This window comes from Zalophus californianus, chromosome 4, assembly GCF_009762305.2.
Source record: "Zalophus californianus isolate mZalCal1 chromosome 4, mZalCal1.pri.v2, whole genome shotgun sequence".
NCBI lineage: Eukaryota > Metazoa > Chordata > Mammalia > Carnivora > Otariidae > Zalophus > Zalophus californianus.
Window position 1 is genome coordinate 27,840,799 of NC_045598.1, and position 17,295 is coordinate 27,858,093.

Consider the following 17,295-nt stretch of genomic DNA (forward strand, 5'->3'; position numbering starts at 1 on the left):
GTACTGCTGGGAGTGGCCTACCAAATGTGGGATGATGATGGGGTGGGGTGGGGGGGGGTCTGCCCTACCCAGGTGTGGGCAATAAAGATATATCACCTGTAGAGAATTTAAGAACCATAATAAAAATAGGGGTGTCTGGGTGGCTCAGTCCATTAAGTGTCTGACTGTTGGTTTCGTCTCAGGTTATGATCTCAGGGTTGTGAGATTAAGCCCGGCACAGGGCTCTGGGCTGGACATGGGACCTGCTTAAGATTCTCTCTCTCTCTCTCAAAAAAAAAAAAGGGCTAAAAATTGGTCAGCTTTTCATTAAACAATATCAGTTTAAAAATGCTTCTCCCCCCAAAAATGTTTCTTCCCCCCGAAAATATTTTATTGGCCTGAGTTCTAAATAGTTGCTACAGGGGTGCCTGGCTGGCTCAGTAGGTGGAGCATGTAACTCTTGATTTTGGGATTGTGAGTTTGAGCCCCATGTTGGGTGTGGATATTGCCCAAAAAAAATCTTTAGATGGTTGCTATAGATACTGTTGAGTTTTAGTAATATATATATTAGCTTCAAATTAGCACAATTTATTACTTTTTTTAAAGATTTGTTTTTAATTTATTTACTTGAGAGAGAGAGAGAGAGAGAGGAGAGAGACAGCTAGAGAGAGCACAAGCGGGGAGGAGAGGGAGAAGCAGACTCCCTGCTGAGCAGGAAGCCCAATGCGGGACTCGATCCCAGCACCCTGGGACCATGACCCGAGGTGAAGGCAGACGCTCAACTGACTGAGCCACCCTGGTGCCCCATTACTTACTTTTGAATAAACATTGTGTTCTACGTGGAAGTTAATTAGGAGAAATTTCACTTAAATAGTCAGCTCTTGACACACACAGACTCAGATATGCACATTCACTTTGAAATCACTCAAGCTTGCTCTGGGCTTAATTGCGGTCTCCAACTCTGTAACACTCCACATTTCTGAGTTTAAACAGTAGTTTCAGAATGAATGATGACAGTCATTGTAAAGGCAAAGAAACAGAACTTAAGTTACTTCAATTCTGTCATTCTATGTGATCATTTGTGCTAATAATTTATATATTTAAAAAATTAAAAAAAAATTTTTAAGTAGGTTCCACACCCAACACGGGGCTTGAACTCACAATCTTGAGATTTAAAGTTGTATGCTCTACTGATTGAGCCAGCCAGGTACCCATATATATATATATGTGTGTGTGTGTGTGTGTGTGTTTATATATATGTATATATACATATATATACATATAATTTATTTTATTTATTTATTTTTTTAAAAGATTTTATTTATTTATCTGACAGAGAGATATAGCGAGAGAGGGAACACAAGCAGGGGGAGTGGGAGAGGGAGAAGCAGGCTTCCCGCCGAGCAGGGAGCCCGATGCTGGGCTCGATCCCAGGACCCTGGGATCATGACCGGAGCCGAAGGCAGACGGTTAACGACCGAGCCACCCAGGCGCCCCATATATACATATAATTTAAAGATTTTATTGTTAAGTAATCTCTACACCCAACATGGGGCTCGAACTCACCACCCGAGATCAAGAGTTGCACGCTCCACCCACTGAGCCAGCCAGGTGCCTCTAAATTGTTACATATATTATTAAAACTCAACAATAGAGTTTTGTGTTTAAAATTGTAACAGTGGAGACTGTAAGGTATAATATTTTTGTTTGGAAAGTGCAAATTTAGGGGCATCTGGGTGGCTCAGTCGGTTAAGCATCTGCCTTCCGCTCAGGTCATGATCTCCAGGTCCTGAGATCCAGCCCCACTTGGGCCTCCCTGCTCAAGGGGAGTCTGCTTCTTCCTTTCCCTCTGCCCCTCCCCCACTCATGCTCTCGATCACTTTCTTTCAAATAAATAAAATCTTTTTAAAAAAGTGCATTTATTCAAACATAAAATGTTCTGCCAAATTTAAATAATATTGTAAAAGTTAAAGTTACCCTTTTTATTATTTTTTTTCAATTTTTAAAAAGATTTTATTTATTTATTTGAGACAGAGAGTAGGAGGTTGTTGGGGGCAGATGGAGAGGGAGAAGCAGACTCCCCCTGAGCAGAGAACCCCACATGGAGCTCGATTCCGGGACCTGGCGATCATGAACTGAGTGGAAGGCAGACGCTTAACCGACTGAGCCACCCAGGCACCCCTCAATTTTTTCATTGTGGTAAAGTATACATAACAGAATTGACCATTTTTGTAAGTGTAGAGTTCTGTGGCATTCAATACATTCACATCACTGTGCAACCACCACTACCATTCATCTCTAGAATTGTTCATCTTCCCAAACGGAAATTTTGATCTCACCCACTTCTGGGGCTCAAGCTACTGTCTAGGTGAGAGTCTGTATAGTGTGGTGAAGAGCATGATCCTGGCTGGACTGCTGGGGTTAGAACCCTCGCTCTGTTACTTAGTAGTTGTGTAACCTTGGTTATGGTAACTAACCCCTCTCCCCTGGTCTGTAAAATGGCGAGAGCGAAGACACGTAGCTCACAGGGGTGTTGTAAGGAATTGATAAGTTAGTGTATGTAGAGAGCTTAGAAAAGTGTCTGACAGTTGGTAAGTGCTCAGTAAAGTCCCAATAAAGATAGAGTTTTTGGGCGCCTGGGTGGCTCAGTCGTTAAGCGTCTGCCTTCGGCTCAGGTCATGGTCCCAGGGTCCTGGGATCGAGCCCCGTATCGGGCTCCCTGCTCGGCGGGAAGCCTGCTTCTCCCTCTCCCACTCCCCCTGCTTGTGTTTCTGCTCTCGCTATCTCTCTCTCTGTCAAATAAATAAATAAAATCTTTAAAAAAAAAAAGATAGAGTTTTTATTGCCATCTTTAGGCTGATGGCTCACAAATGCGAACCTCCAGTCCAGACCTCTTTCCCGAGATTGACAGCCTATGCATCTGTCTACTGGACATCCTGGCTTGGGCGTTTTGCAAGTACCACCAATTCAACAAGTCCAAAAGTGAACTCTGGGGTGCCTGGGTGGCTCAGTGGGTTAAGCATCTGACTGTTGATCTCAGCTCAGGTCCTGATTTCAGGGTCATGATTTCAAGATGTGTTGGGATCCATGCTGGGCGTGGAGCTTACCAAAAAAAAAAAAAAAAAAGTGAAGTAAGAAACTCCCCATCCTAGAGAACATCGTCAGGATCCGATTAATAGTCCTTGAAGCCAGAAGTTACCTCAGAAGTCACTCCTCACACTGTCTCACCTCTGAAATATCTCTGCTCTGTCCCCAGTGCCCTCACACTAGCCCAGGCCATCCTGGAGAGGCTAGTAAGGCTTCGCCTCCAATCTAGGCTCTGCCCAACAACCACAAATCCACCCACACACTTCCCCGCTTAAATGCCTCCCGGGCCTCACTGCCCTTGGGATAAAATGCACACTGCGTAGAATGACTTCCTGGGGTTGCCATGTGGCCCTCACATTCTTCTTCTTTTCTCTGTGTTCCCATTATCCTACATTTGTGAGTCTTCTGGGTGTTTCAGAGCCTTTTCCTAAACCATTTCTTTGGCCTGGGACACTCTCCCCTGCCCACCCCCAGCGGTCCCCCCATCGGGGTTGGCTGATGGCTTTCAACTCTTAAAAACTGCTTTTTCCAGGAGGCCTCCTTTGACCAGAGAGCTCTGTACCTACCCTAGCACAAGAGAGGCTTTATTATAACTATTTGTCTATTAAATGCTCTTCTGCCAGAACTTGAGTCACAGGAATATTTCAGTTCTGTCCTTCCTAGCCCTCAGTGCCTGGCACACAGTAGATGCTGTCTGTGTACAATAAATGTCCGGCAGAGAGAAACCTGAGCAAGAGCATGCAAGCCAGAACAGTTGGGGGAGTGAGAAAGGGAGACTAATAGGCAGGTCGTGTTTCTCTGGTGCAGGCTGAGACAGGCAGGAAGGTTGCCAAACGTCCCGGAAGCTGGACAGGAACCAGGCACTGAACGTCTTGTATCCTGATTGGCTGGGAAATTGGTTCTTTCTCCTAAGGCATGAAAAAGCACAGAAGAGTTTTAAGTCAGAGGGTAGCATGACTGGAGGTGAAGGACCAGCCGCCCACAGGATGGAGGCAGGTGGACAAGACTGGAGGCAGGAAGACAGTTATGAGGCTGTGGCAGCAAAATGTCTCTGGAAGGAAACTGAGGAAGGGAAACAGATGACCAAGGAACAGGGGTAGAAAAGATAATTCATTGCATGTTCTTTGTGTACTTATGGAAAATTTGAAGCATGGGACTGTACTATTTGGTCAAAATATCATTTTAAAAGATTTTATTTATTTATTTGAGAGAGAGAGAGAATGAGAGAGAAAGCACATGAGAAGGGGGAGGGTCAGAGGGAGAAGCAGACTCCCCGCCGAGCAGCTAGCCCGATGCGGGACTCGATCCAGGGACTCCAGGATCATGACCTGAGCCGAAGGCAGTCGCTTAACCAACTGAGCCACCCAGGCGCCCCAAAATATCATTTTAAAGAGTGAACAAAAACGGTATGTTGCAGTAATCTAGGCAAGAGGCGCCTGGGTGGCTCAGTTGGTTAAGCATCTGACTCTTGATTTCGGTCCAGGTTGTGAGTTCAAGCCCCACCTTGGGCTCCGTGCTGGGCCTGGAGCCTACTTAAAAAAAAAAAGAAATAATCTAGGCAAGACATGGTATCTATAATATTTGATTTCTTTTGTATAGTAAATAAATGCTGGCTCCTTAAAGAAAATGAGATGATATATAAAATTAAAAATAATAAAAAATAGAATGCCCTGTAGTTTCTTCTTTTGAAAAGTGAGCAGTGATGGAAACGCTCCCTTTTTCCCCACCTAAAGCTGCTGGAAGATAATCTGGATGAGGGCTGGGGGAGAGGCCTATCCCCTGGTGGGCTTGCTGAATTGAATAAATCAAAATACAGGACCCCTGTTAAAGTAGAATTTCAAACAAACAATAAATAGTTTTTCAGTATAACTATGTTCTAAATATGGCAAGAACATACATTTAAGGGCACCTGGGTGGCTCAGTTGGTTAGACGGCTGCCTTTGGCTCGGTTCATGATCCTGGAGTCCCACGATCGAGTCCCACATCGGGCTTCCTGCTTGGCAGGGAGTCTGCTTCTCCCTCTGACCCTCTTCCCTCTCGTGCTTTCTATCTCTAATTCTCTCTCTCTCTCAGATAAATAAATAAAATCTTTAAAAAAAAAAAGAACATACATTTAAAAAGTCTTTGTGGTTTCTTGAAATTTAAATTTCACTGGGCATCCTGGATTTTGCCTGGCAACAATATACCCTGGCCTTTCTCCTCGCTCGGCCCATATTTCTGGTCCTTTCCCCAATTTTTATTTTAAATCCTCATTTGGGAGGCGCCTGGGTGGCTCAGATTGTTAAGCATCTGCTTTCAGCTCAGGTCATGATCCCAGGGTCCTGGGATCGAGCCCCACGTCTAGCATCTGGCTCCTGGCTCCGGCTCCTGGCTCCTGGCTTGGCGGGGAGCCTGCTTCTCCCTCACCCTCTGCCTCTCCCCTGCTCATGCTCTCTCTCTCTGTATCTCTCTGTCTCAAATGAATAAATAAAATCTTTAAAAAAAAATAAATAAATCCTCATTTGGATGATTTTTACTTAAAAGACATCCAAGTTTGTTTTAAAATTGCCACCAGACTTTTCTGCAGGGTCCCTGGCCTCACACAGCACTAACCCTCTGGCTCCACTGGCCCAACATACAGCATACTGGGCCCATGAAGTCCCTGAGGTCTGCCAGGGGAAGTGAGTGGAGGAACCAGGACAGGCAGCTCTGGCCAGACACCAAGGGCTGGGTCCTGTGTCCTGGGTCCGGGTGATGGGCACTGGTAATTGAGCCTGGATACTGAGCACTGGGTTCTTTTTTTTTTTTTTTTAAGATTTTATTTATTTATTTGAGAGAGAGAATGAGATAGAGACAGCATGAGAGGGGGGAGGGTCCGAGGGAGAAGCAGACTCACTGCTGAGCAGGGAGCCCGATGTGGGACTCCATCCCGGGACTCCAGGATCATGACCTGAGCTGAAGGCAGTTGCCCAACCAACTGAGCCACCCAGGCGCCCTGAGCACTGGGTTCTAAGCAGAGGGTATCATGTCCTGGCTCTGAGTGCTGGGTTCTGGGTCCTGGAAACCAAGACCAGGGAAGAGGCCAGGCAGGAGTTCTTGGTCACTGAGCAAAGCGGACTGGGCTCAGCAGCAGTCATGAGCCTGGTATCTCTTACTGCTCAGGGTGGGGCCGGGGGTGAGGAGTTGCCCAGCCCCAGCTGTTTTGTAACAGCTGCTGGACTAAGCTAGAGGGGAAATTTAAGGAGCTGGGGGTGGGGTGGGGAGGAAAGAGGTCAGTAGACAGGATAAGGCCACTTGGGCAGGCTGACTTAGGTCCCAGGCCCTGGGGATGAGAGCAGGCTGGAACTCCAGGTATCTCAGAGATAGTGGGACCTTAGGGGCAAAGGCAGGTTGGGGGGTGGGGAGAGTGAGAACCTTGAGGCTCCCTGTCTTTCCACCCTCCCTCTTTGCCAGCCTCCTGGCCTAGCTCCCAGGCCAAGGCAGCTGGAGTGATTAGTGTGGGCCGAGGGAGTAGGAAAGTCAGAGGCTTGTCTCATGTCTCAGAACACAAGGATCCGGCTAGAGCAGTTGGTACAACTGAGATGAGGAAGAGGGGCCACGAGATAAGCAGAGATAAACAGGGTGGACAGCAGAGACAGACCAGAGAAGCAGGGCAAGATGCAGAGTGAGAGCCTGAACGCCACGTGGAGAAATGGGTGGTGGTGGAGGGAGGCATCAGCAGCTCCCGGGCAAGCCGACCTTCTCCTTATCTCTTCTTAGACCCAGCAAGATCAGGTCCGAATGTCTCCCCACTGGCGCCCCTATCCCAGGGCTTCCCAACCTCAGCTCTATTGATGTTTGGGGCAGGATAATTCTTTGATGGGGTGTCTGTTGGGGGGTGCTGTCCTGTGCATTGTAGGATATTTAGTTGCTGCTAGACCCCTCTGCCTGCCGGATGCCACTATACCCTCTCCCCCCAAGTCGTGACAACCAAAAATGTCTCTTAGATATTGCCAAATGTTCCCCGGGGAAGGGTTGAATCATTATATTGTGTACCTGAAACTAACATTACACTGTATGTTAACTAACTGGAATTTGAGTAAAAACTTAGGAAAAGAAAAACAAAACAGTGGGGGTGCCTGGTCTCTTGATCTCAACTCAGGTCCTGATCTCAGTGAGTTCAAGCCCCATGTTGGGCTCCATGCTGGGCGTGGAGCCTACTTAGAATTAAAAAAAAAAAAAAAAGTTCCCTGGGGAGGAATTGCCCCAACTGACAATCTTCCCTGCTCCCAAGTAGATCTCTGTGTGCAGCTCCTGGTTTCTGGCTGGGTTCCCATCAGTCTTTGTGCCCCTCTTGCCCCAGAGCAGGGCTTCAACTGTCTGCCTTGGGGGCCATGGAAACCGGGAGGGTTGCTGAGACTAAAGCAGCAGTGAAAAGAGTCCCTGCCCTCATGGCATTCCCGGTGCTATTCCATCGGGAAGACACCACAGGTGCGTCTTAGGGTGCGCGAGAGGGCGCTTTGTGAGTGGGTGTGCGCGCTTGTCTCTACAGGAGGAGGGAGAAATGAGCCCCCAAGTACACCTGGACTAGGTATTTGTAGCAAGTATGCATGTTATCCACAATGCTCAGATGTAAGACGTGTCACTTTTATTTATTTCTCTATATCCCATTATCTGCTCCAAATCCCATCCCCACACTCGAGGCAGCCAGGCCAGCGGGAAATTCAATCATAGTCATATTTGGGAAATCCTCTACCCAGTGGTGTGCTGGTAAATGTTTACAAACGGTTGAGGGTGGGTGGTGCTAGGGAGAGACTTAATTTGTAACATTTGCCAGTTGCCGTGGTATAAATCCTGCCCGCCGCGGCGGGCCACGGACGGCAAGCTGCCAGCATGACGTCACCGGAGGAGTTGCTGTGAAGATGTGCAGCTGTGCATGACGCCGCGTTTCCCCCGTGCAGACGTGAAGAGCCCCAGGGCGCGGATGATAGCGGAACGCACTGAAACGATTAGGAAATGATGCACTTCGGAAGCTATTACCTTTTATTTATTTATTTATTTATTTAAGATTTTATTTATTTATTTGGCAGAGAGAGACACAGCGAGAGAGGGAACGCAAGCAGGGGGAGTGGGAGAGGGAGAAGCAGGCTTCCCGCCGAGCAGGGAGCCCGATGGGGGGCTCGATCCCAGGACCCTGGGATCATGACCTGAGCGGAAGGCAGACGCTTAACGACTGAGCCACCCAGGCGCCTGTTATTACCATTTAATACATTTTATTTAACTGCAACTTTATATAATTTAATTTTTGATAATGTCCCCACCCCTCCTAAGCACTATGTATAATTCCTGACGGTGTGTCCAGTCCAGAACATTCAGGGGAGGACTTAATCAGCAATTAATTTCGCTCTATCCTCATGAATCTGTTTGGCTTTGCCCCAGTGGTCTTTTGCTGTGACTCCCAAGCCACCACACTCAGCACAAGCACACCCAACCCTTCCCCAGAAACAGGGGCTCCGCAGGCCCATTGGAGGTCCTGGGAGATCTGAGTGGGAGTGCTGCAAAGTTGCTATTATTCAAGGAAAGACAGCCGAGTCAGCAAAGACGCCCAGACCCCAGACCTTCACTTTCCCAGGCTTGGGAAACCTCTTCCCAGCTCCTCTAATGGGCCACTTCTGCCCCTCCCCAGCCTGGGAGCCCTGTGCTCTGGAATAACCCAGATCCCTGTCTCCTAGAGCCGGGGCTTTGGTAAACAAAAGCCCTGGCTGAGGGATGTCTTGTGGTGCCTGGCAACCTCTGCTTTTGGCCTGGCAACCCCAAAGCTTTTAACAGCCTGGGTCCCCACCCCCAGGCAAAAAGGAGGAAATCTACCCACAGCAAGGAGGCCAAAATGCAAATCACAACCTCTGCAGCATAGTCAGACCACTGTGCTGGCAACAACCAGCTGAGGCACCAATTAAGCAAAGGGAGAGATTCTAGTCTGAACCTGCCTCGAGGGAATTAAACGGAGACACTGTGAGGGTAAGTAGTGTTCTCTCCAGGCTGTCCCAGCAACCACTCAAAGTTGACCTTGTCGTCCATGTTCACATAACATCTGATAGCTCCCTATCAACTCAGGTTGAAGTCACATTAATAGCTGAGCGCCTGGACCTTGTAAGGTAGGAGTTGTCCTATTTATAGACAAGAAAACTGAGGCTCAGAGGGGTTAAGTCACTTACCTAAAGGCACACAGCTAAATGAGTAGTTGAGGCTGGAATATAACCGCAGAGCTGATTCCAAAGCCTGTGTTCTTTGCACTGTGTGACCCCATCTTTCAACCCCCTCTGACCCTAACAGACCTCTGCAGTATCCCCCAACCACAACGTCCACCATCTCCCCATAACAGGGGCTGGGGAAGAGAGATTGAGCATGAATTCATTGATAAGTTGCCAAATAAAAACCTTGTGTTAGTTACTGCTGACCAGACCGTAGGATAATTAATTAATTTTTAAAGATTATTTATTTATATTTGAGAGAGAGAGAGAGAGAGCATGAAGGGGGGCAGAGGCCGAGGGAGAGAGAGAATCTCAAACAGACTCCTCACTGAGTGCAGAGCCCGATGCTGGCCTCAATCTCACAACCCTGAGATCACGAGCTGAGCCAAAATCAAGTAGTCGGATGCTCAACCGACTGAGCCAGCCAAGCGCCCCTATTTATTTATTTACTTTTAAAAATATTTATTTATTTATTTATTTTTAAATATTTTATTTATTTATTTGTCAGAGAAAGAGAACACAAGCAACAGGAATGGCAGGCAGAGGGAGAAGCAGGCTCCCTGACATGAGGCTCGATCCCAGGACCCTGGGTTCATGACCTGAGCCGAAGGCAGATGCTTAACGGACTGAGCCACCCAACGTCCCTAAAAATATTTATTTATTTAAATGATCTCTACACTCGGGCGCCTGGGTGGCTCAGTTGGTTAAGCGACTGCCTTCGGCTCAGGTCATGATCCTGGAGTCCCTGGATCCAGTCCCGCATCGGGCTCCCTGCTCAGCAGGGAGTCAGCTTCTCCCTCTGATCCTCTTCCCTCTCGTGCTCTCTATCTCTCATTCTCTCTCTCTCTCAAATAAATAAATAAAATCTTTAAAAAATATATAAGGGTTAGTGTCACTGAACTTTTGTCTAAGCAAGATAAAGGATTTCTCAACTTCGGCACTATTGATATTTTGCACAGGATTATTCTTTGTTGTGAGGGGCTGTCCTGTAAGCTATAGGATGTTTAGCAGCATCCCTGGCCTCTCCCCACCAAATGTTGGTCGGTAACACACTCCCCTGCCCCGATCCCAGGTTGTGACAACCAAAAGTGTCTCCAGACATTGCCAAATGTTCTCTGAGGGAGAAAAACAGCTCCCAGGTGAGAACCACTGAGCCAGACAAAGATAAAAAAGCAATTGCCTTAAAGAAGCAGGTTTTAGTAGTAAATAAAATGTGCCAGTGAAGAATACCCCCGCCACCCGAACCCGGCTCCATTTCCCGTTCTGAAGTCACTCAGTGTTAATAGATCAGTGAGGTCCAGGCCTCTGCTGTGGATGTAAGAATGGGCAGGGGCAGTGGCTTCTAAGGCCTGAATTCCTGTCTGGAGCAGGGCCTGTGGCGATTCTCTGAGGACTGGCTCTGACTTTCCTGGGAATAACTCGCTTTGCCAGGACCCCACACCAACAAATCAGAGTCCAAGAGGGGTCAGTGCTGGTGCATTTATTGCCACCCCAAAGGGGGACGCCCCAACTGCAAGAGGAGCTTGCTTGGAGCAAGGGTGGGAAAAGAGGGATGGCTGATGGTTAGTGCCACATCCTACTTTCCCATGGGACCTAGTCTCTGAGCCTCTTTTCCTTCTGTCAGCATCTGGTTTTCAGTGCTCAGTCTCAACTGATCTGCCCACATGAGCGGACTGAGGAGAACCAAAGTGAAGCCCTGCCCTCTGGTTTACCCAGAGGGGTGTGTGCAGATGTGTGGGGGGGTGTCCCCCAGAACAGTTCTTCCAAGCCCCCTTGAGGGAGCACACTATTTCCTTGAATGAACTTTCACGTCTCTGCATCTTCATACTTCTCTTGCAATGCCCCAGGTATCCTTCAAGAACCAGCTCAAATGTCTCCTCTTCCGGAAGCCTTCCGTGCCCCTCCGAGGCTGTTGGTGAAACTGAAGACCCCTGAGGGAAAGGACTATATTGTGTCTTATCTGTATATTTTGTATCCCTTCTTATCTCATAAATGGGACAGGGATTCAATCAAGACCTGAGCCTATTTTATTTATATGGAGAACTTCTGTGGCAGTCTCTGTGCTAGGGCAATACAGAAGACACAGGACACAATACACAGTTCAGATCAACGAGAAGAATGAATGAACAGAAGCTGGTACCAATGCTAGTGTTGGGGTTTGAGAGTGATACTTACAACCCCTCCACCATGTTCAGACCGATGGAGAGGTGTTCACATAGGCCAGTTGAGGCAGTAGGATGGAGGGCCCTGGAATCTTAAAATATCCTGAGATGGGGGCACCTGGGTGGCTCAGTCGGTTAGGTGGCTGTCTTCGGCCCAGGTCATGATTCCAGGGTCCTGGGACCGAGCCCCATGTCGGGCTCCTGGCTCAGCGGGGAGCCTGCTTCTCCCTCTCCCTCTACCTGATGCTCCCCCTCCTTGTACTCTCTCTCTCTAAAAAATAAAAATAAAAAAATCTTTAAAAAAAATTAAAAAAATATCCTGAGATGATTCCAATGTGCAGACAAGTTTGGGAACCACTGGACTAGAATATTCCCTGATGGTAGATGTTAGCCAGTTGGCTTAAGACTAACCATCTGCTTAAGCTCAGCCATGAAGATCTTCCTTTTGCCAATGATCAACGGGAAAACAAGCAACTGTTACCCTGAGCACAATGTTTGGTTCAGTTCTTCTGCAAAGCAGAGACGGAGGTGAAGGCATTTTGGTTGGTCTGAACAACAGCAAAGGTAACTGCTCCTCTGTTTCCCAGGTGGCCCTTCAAGCTTAGAGGGTCACACACTGGTGCTGGTCTCTTCTGCTTTCCCTTCCCACCTTCCTTCCTGCTCTGAAAGCCTCTTGTGTACAAAAGTTAGTTCCAATAGCTTCTCTCAGTTAGTCACGACTCCAGCTTAGAACCCAACTCAAACAAATTCATTTACTGGCTCATGCATGGAAAAGTCCAGAGGTGCTAACTTCAGGCATGGCTGAATTCAAGGGCCCAACTGGTCTAGTCAGTTCCAACTGGAAGATGTGTTTCTCAGCTCATGGCTCTGCTTTCCAACTGTGTTGGCTTCCTTCTCAGGGAGGCTCTCTCCAAAGGGTGGTGAAAATGACCATTCACAAGTCCGGCTGCCCCTCTTCTGGTCAGGAAATCCCAGGAAAAAGAGGGCTCTTTTTTCAGTCTTCCAGTATAGGTTTCAGGCTGATGTTAATTCCCTCTGCTAGCCTGGTCTGAGCCACCTGCCAAAGGAATGAAATGTGCTGATCAGCCAGAATCACCTGGTCATCCTGGAGCCAGAGTGGGGGTGGAAAGGCTTCTCAAAGGATTATCACAGTGCTATTCCCAGAGGAGGAGGAATGGAAGGAGGCTGGGCGGGCGTAGCAACAGACAGTCACTGTATTTGCTCCCTGGTTAGTGGAGGAATGAGGTGTACAGAAATCACACCAATGTAAGACAGAGTCTGACAAATGCAGAGTAGGTGTTGGGATACTCCTGATGGAGGGGGACTTGGAACTGATGAGGCAGGCTTTTGATAGCTGGGGCCATTGAGGAAGAAGGGCATGAACTAGCACAAGGAGGCAGGAAGTCCAGAGAATGGTCAAGACAAGCACACATGACTAGGACATTGGTGTATGAAAGCTGAGGACATGGAGGCCAGGTGGTGGAAGACCTTGAGCTTGTCCTTCATCCCAATGGCAACGGAGAACCTTTGAAGGTGAAGGTGAAGCTGGAGGGATAGTAGGAGATTAGACCACGTGGGGCCTTGTAGACCACATCAAAGATTTAGGGTTTGATCTTGAGAGCACTGAGGCCGGAGAACAGCATGATCAGAGTTGGGCTTGAGAGACAGCACTCTGACTACCTTTTGGAGCAGGGCCTGGATGGAAAGAGGCAGGGGGCAGGGATGCTGGGGAAGAGCTTTCCCTCTTTTTTTTTTTTTTAAGATTTTTTTAATTTATTTGACAGAGAGAGTGAGAGAGCACAAGCAGGGGGAACAGCAGAGGGAGAGGGAGAAGCAGGCTCCCTGCTGAACCGGGAGCCCGCTGCGGGACTCCATCCTAGGATCCACGGATCATGACCTGAGCCAAAGGCAGATGCTTAACCAATTGAACCACCCAGGCGCCCTATAAATAAAGAAAATCTTTAAAAAACAAAAAGTCCACACATACTTACTGCTGCCAGTTCTTTGCCTAGACAGCTGCCGGGCTCTAGGAGGACAAAGAACAAGCGCATGGGGAGCCTGGGTGGCTCAGTTGGTTAAGCGACTGCCTTCGGCTCAGGCCATGATCCTGGAGTCCCGGGATCGAGTCCCGCATCAGGCTCCCTGCTCAGTAGGGAGTCTGCTTCTCCCTCTGACCCTCTTCACTCTCGTGTTCTCTGTCTCTCAAATAAATAAAATCTTAAAAAAAAAAAAAAAGAACAAGCGCATGGTTGCCTTCCAGGAGATGGCTCTCTGCAGGAGACACAGGCATGTAATGGATTCCAATACATTGTGATGCGTGTGGGCAGACTTGTACAAGCCGAGTGGGAGGGAGGCACTAATAGCACTTCCATCCACACAGCTGCTCAAGCTGGAAGCGGAGGCTTGACTCCTCCCTCCCTCTCTCATCCAGTCAGTCATCAAGATCAGTAGATTTGATCTCCTAAATATCTTTTGAGCATCTTTTGAATCTGCTTCCTTTTTCTTCATCCCCACTGAAAACACATTGGATCAAGATATTGTGTCTACTCATTTGAACTACAGTATAACTTCCTAATTGGTCTCTCTACTTTCATTCGGGTTTGCCCTAATCCATTCTCACACTGTGCCAGAATAATCCTTTACAAAAGGAAATCTGAATTCCTCCCCTGCTTATAAATCTTTCAATGGCTTCCCATTGCTCTCAGAGTAAAATCCAGTAACCTCAACCTGGACTGTCAGACCCAGCAGGATCTGGCTGGTTAGGACCTCACCAGGCTCATTGTGCTTTAGGAACTAAAGAGTCACTAGCAGGCTTAACATTATTTAGGATTGCCAAGTTCCTTCAGGTCACAGGGCTTTCCCATGTGTTGTTGCTTCTGCCTGCAATATATTTCGCTAGTTCTTGGCCTGGTTGACAACAAGTTTATGGGTCACTTCCTCAGTGAAGCCTCCTTTGACTTCCTAGCCTAGGTCAGAATCTTTAGATTCCATGGTAAGAGTCAGCAAACTTTTTCTTTAAAGGGCAGATAGTAAATATTTTAGGCTTTGCAGGTCACAGAATGCACAGCTACTCAAATCTTTTTTTTTTTTTTTTAGATTATTTATTTATTTATTTATTTATTCAATTTTACTTATTTGAGAGAGAGAGTCTGAGCTAGTGCATGAGTGGGGTGGGGAGAGGCAGAGGGATGAGTAGACTCCCCGCTGAGCAGGGAGCCCAATGCAGGGCTCTATCCCAGGACCCCAAGATCACAACCTGAGTGGAAGTCAGATGCTCAACCGACTGAGCCACCTATGCACCTCACTTATTTATTCTAGAGAGGGAAAGAGGGAGAGTGCGCACACACACAGGCATGCACATGTGCATGAGCCAGGGGAGGGACAGAAGGAGAGGGAGAGAAGCAGACTCCTAGCTGAGTGCTAAGCCCACAGAGGGGGCGGGGGCTCTATCCCACAACCTTCAGAGATCATGACCTGAGCAGAAACCAAGAGTGGACTCTTAGGGCGCCTGGGTGGCTCAGATGGTTAAGCGCCTGCCTTTGGCTCAGGTTATGATCCCAGGGTCCTGGGATCGAGTCCCGCATCGGGCTCCCTGCTCCTTGGGAGCCTGCTTCTCCCTCTGCTCTCTCTCTCTCTCTCTCTCTCTCTCTGTCTCTCATGAATCAATAAATAAAAAATCCTTTAAAAAAAAAAAAAAGAGTGGACTCTTAACTGACTGAACCACCCAGGTGCCCATCCCACAGCTCAATTGTGTGTCATAGCAACCATAGATGAATTTATGGATGCTGAACTTTGAATTTCATGTATACTTTTCATGTCATGAAATATTAATCTTCTTTTGATTTTTTTCAACCATTTAAAAATATAAAAACAGGGCGCCTTGGTGGCTCAGATGGTTGAGCGTCTGCCTTCAGCTCAGGTCATGGTCCCAGGGTCCTGGGATCGAGTCCCGTGTCGGGCTCCCTGCTCCTTGGGAGCCTGCTTCTCCCTCTGCCTCTCTCTCTGTCTTTAAAAATAAATAAATACATAAAAATAAAAATATAAAAACAGTTTCTAGCTTCTGGCCATACAAAACCAGGAGGAGGGCCAGGATTGGCTTGTAGGCTATAGTTTACCAACCCCTGTTCTATGTTATCATAGCATGTAACACATACTTTTCTGTGTTGCACTTACCACACTGGTAATTTTTTTTTTTTAAAGATTTTATTTATTTATTTGACAGAGAGAGACACAGCGAGAGCAGGAACACAAGCAGGGGGAGTGGAAGAGGGAGAAGCAGGCTTCCCACGGAGCAGGGAGCCCGATGTGGGACTCGATCCCAGGACCCCGGGATCATGACCCGAGCCGAAGGCAGACGCCCAACGACTGAGCCATCCAGGCGCCCTACCACACTAGTAATTAATCATGCATGTAATAGAGTTATTATTTTTTTGCAATAGACTTAAAAATTTTTAAAGATTTTATTTATTTGACAGAGACACAGCAGGAGAGGGAACACAAGCATGGGGAGTTGGAGAGGGAGAAGCGGGCTTCCCACTGAGCAGGGAGCCGGATGCGGTGCTCGATCCCAGGACCCTGGGATCATGACCTGAGCCAAAGGCGGACGCTCAATGCCTGAGCCACCCAGGTGCCCCTAGACGTAAAATTTTTTTTTTTAAAGATTTTCTTTATTTATTTGAGAGAGAGAAGGAGAGAGAGAGAGAGCATGAGAGGGGGGAGGGTCAGAGGGAGAAGCAGACTCCCCGCTGAGCAGGGAGTGCGATGTGGGACTCAGTCCCGGAACTCCAGGATCATGACCTGAGCCGTAGGCAGTTGCTTAACCAACTGAGCCACCCAGGCGCCCTAGACATAAAAAAAAATTTTTTAAAGACTTATTTATTTATTTATTTGAGAGAAAGAGAATGAGAGATAGAAAGTACGAGAGGGAAGAGGGTCAGAGGGAGAAGCAGACTCCCTGCCAAGGAGGGAGCCCGATGCGGGACTCGATCCTGGGACTCCAGGATCATGATCCGAGCTGAAAGCAGTCGCCTAACCAACTGAGCCACCCAGGAGCCCTAGACGTAAAAATTTTTAATAAGATTTCATTTTTATTTGAGACAGAGACAGAGAAAGGGCACACAGTGGGGGTGGGGTGGGGGTGGGGCAAAGGGAGAGGGAGAAGCAGACTCCCCACTGAGCAGGGAGTCCAACTTGGGACTCTATCCCAGGACCCTGAGATCATGACCTGAACCAAAGGCGGATGCTTAACCTACTGAGCCACCCAGGCTTCCTTAAAATTTTTTTTTAAATTAAGAATCTTTATGTCCAACATGGGACTTGAACTCACAACCTTGAGCCCAGGGGTCACATGCTCTTTCAACTGAGCCAGCAAGTCACCCCAGCAATAAATTTCTTTTTTTTTTTTTAAGATTTTTTAAATTTATTTATTCCTGAGAGACAGAGAGAGAGAGAGAGAGAGGCAGAGGGAGAAGCAGGCTTCCCACTGAGCAGGGAGCCCGATGTGGGACTTGATCCCAGGACCCCGGGATCATGACCTGAGCCGAAGGCAGACGCTTAACCATCTGAGCCACCCAGGTGCCCCCAGCAATAAATTTCTTAATGTTGTCTCTCCAGTTAGAGGTAAGCTCTGTGAAGGCACAGACCACATTTGTTTTGCTTACCATTTTCCTCCGGAGCTTCTAGCACAAGGCCCGGCCCATAGTAAACGCTCAATAAATGAACATAGTGATAAGATTTTCTTTCTTTCTTTCTTTTTTTTTTTTTAAGATTTCATTCATTTATTCGACAGAGAGAGAGAAAGCAAGAGCAGGAACACAAGCGGGGGAGTGGGAGAGGGAGAAGAACGCTTCCCGCTGAGC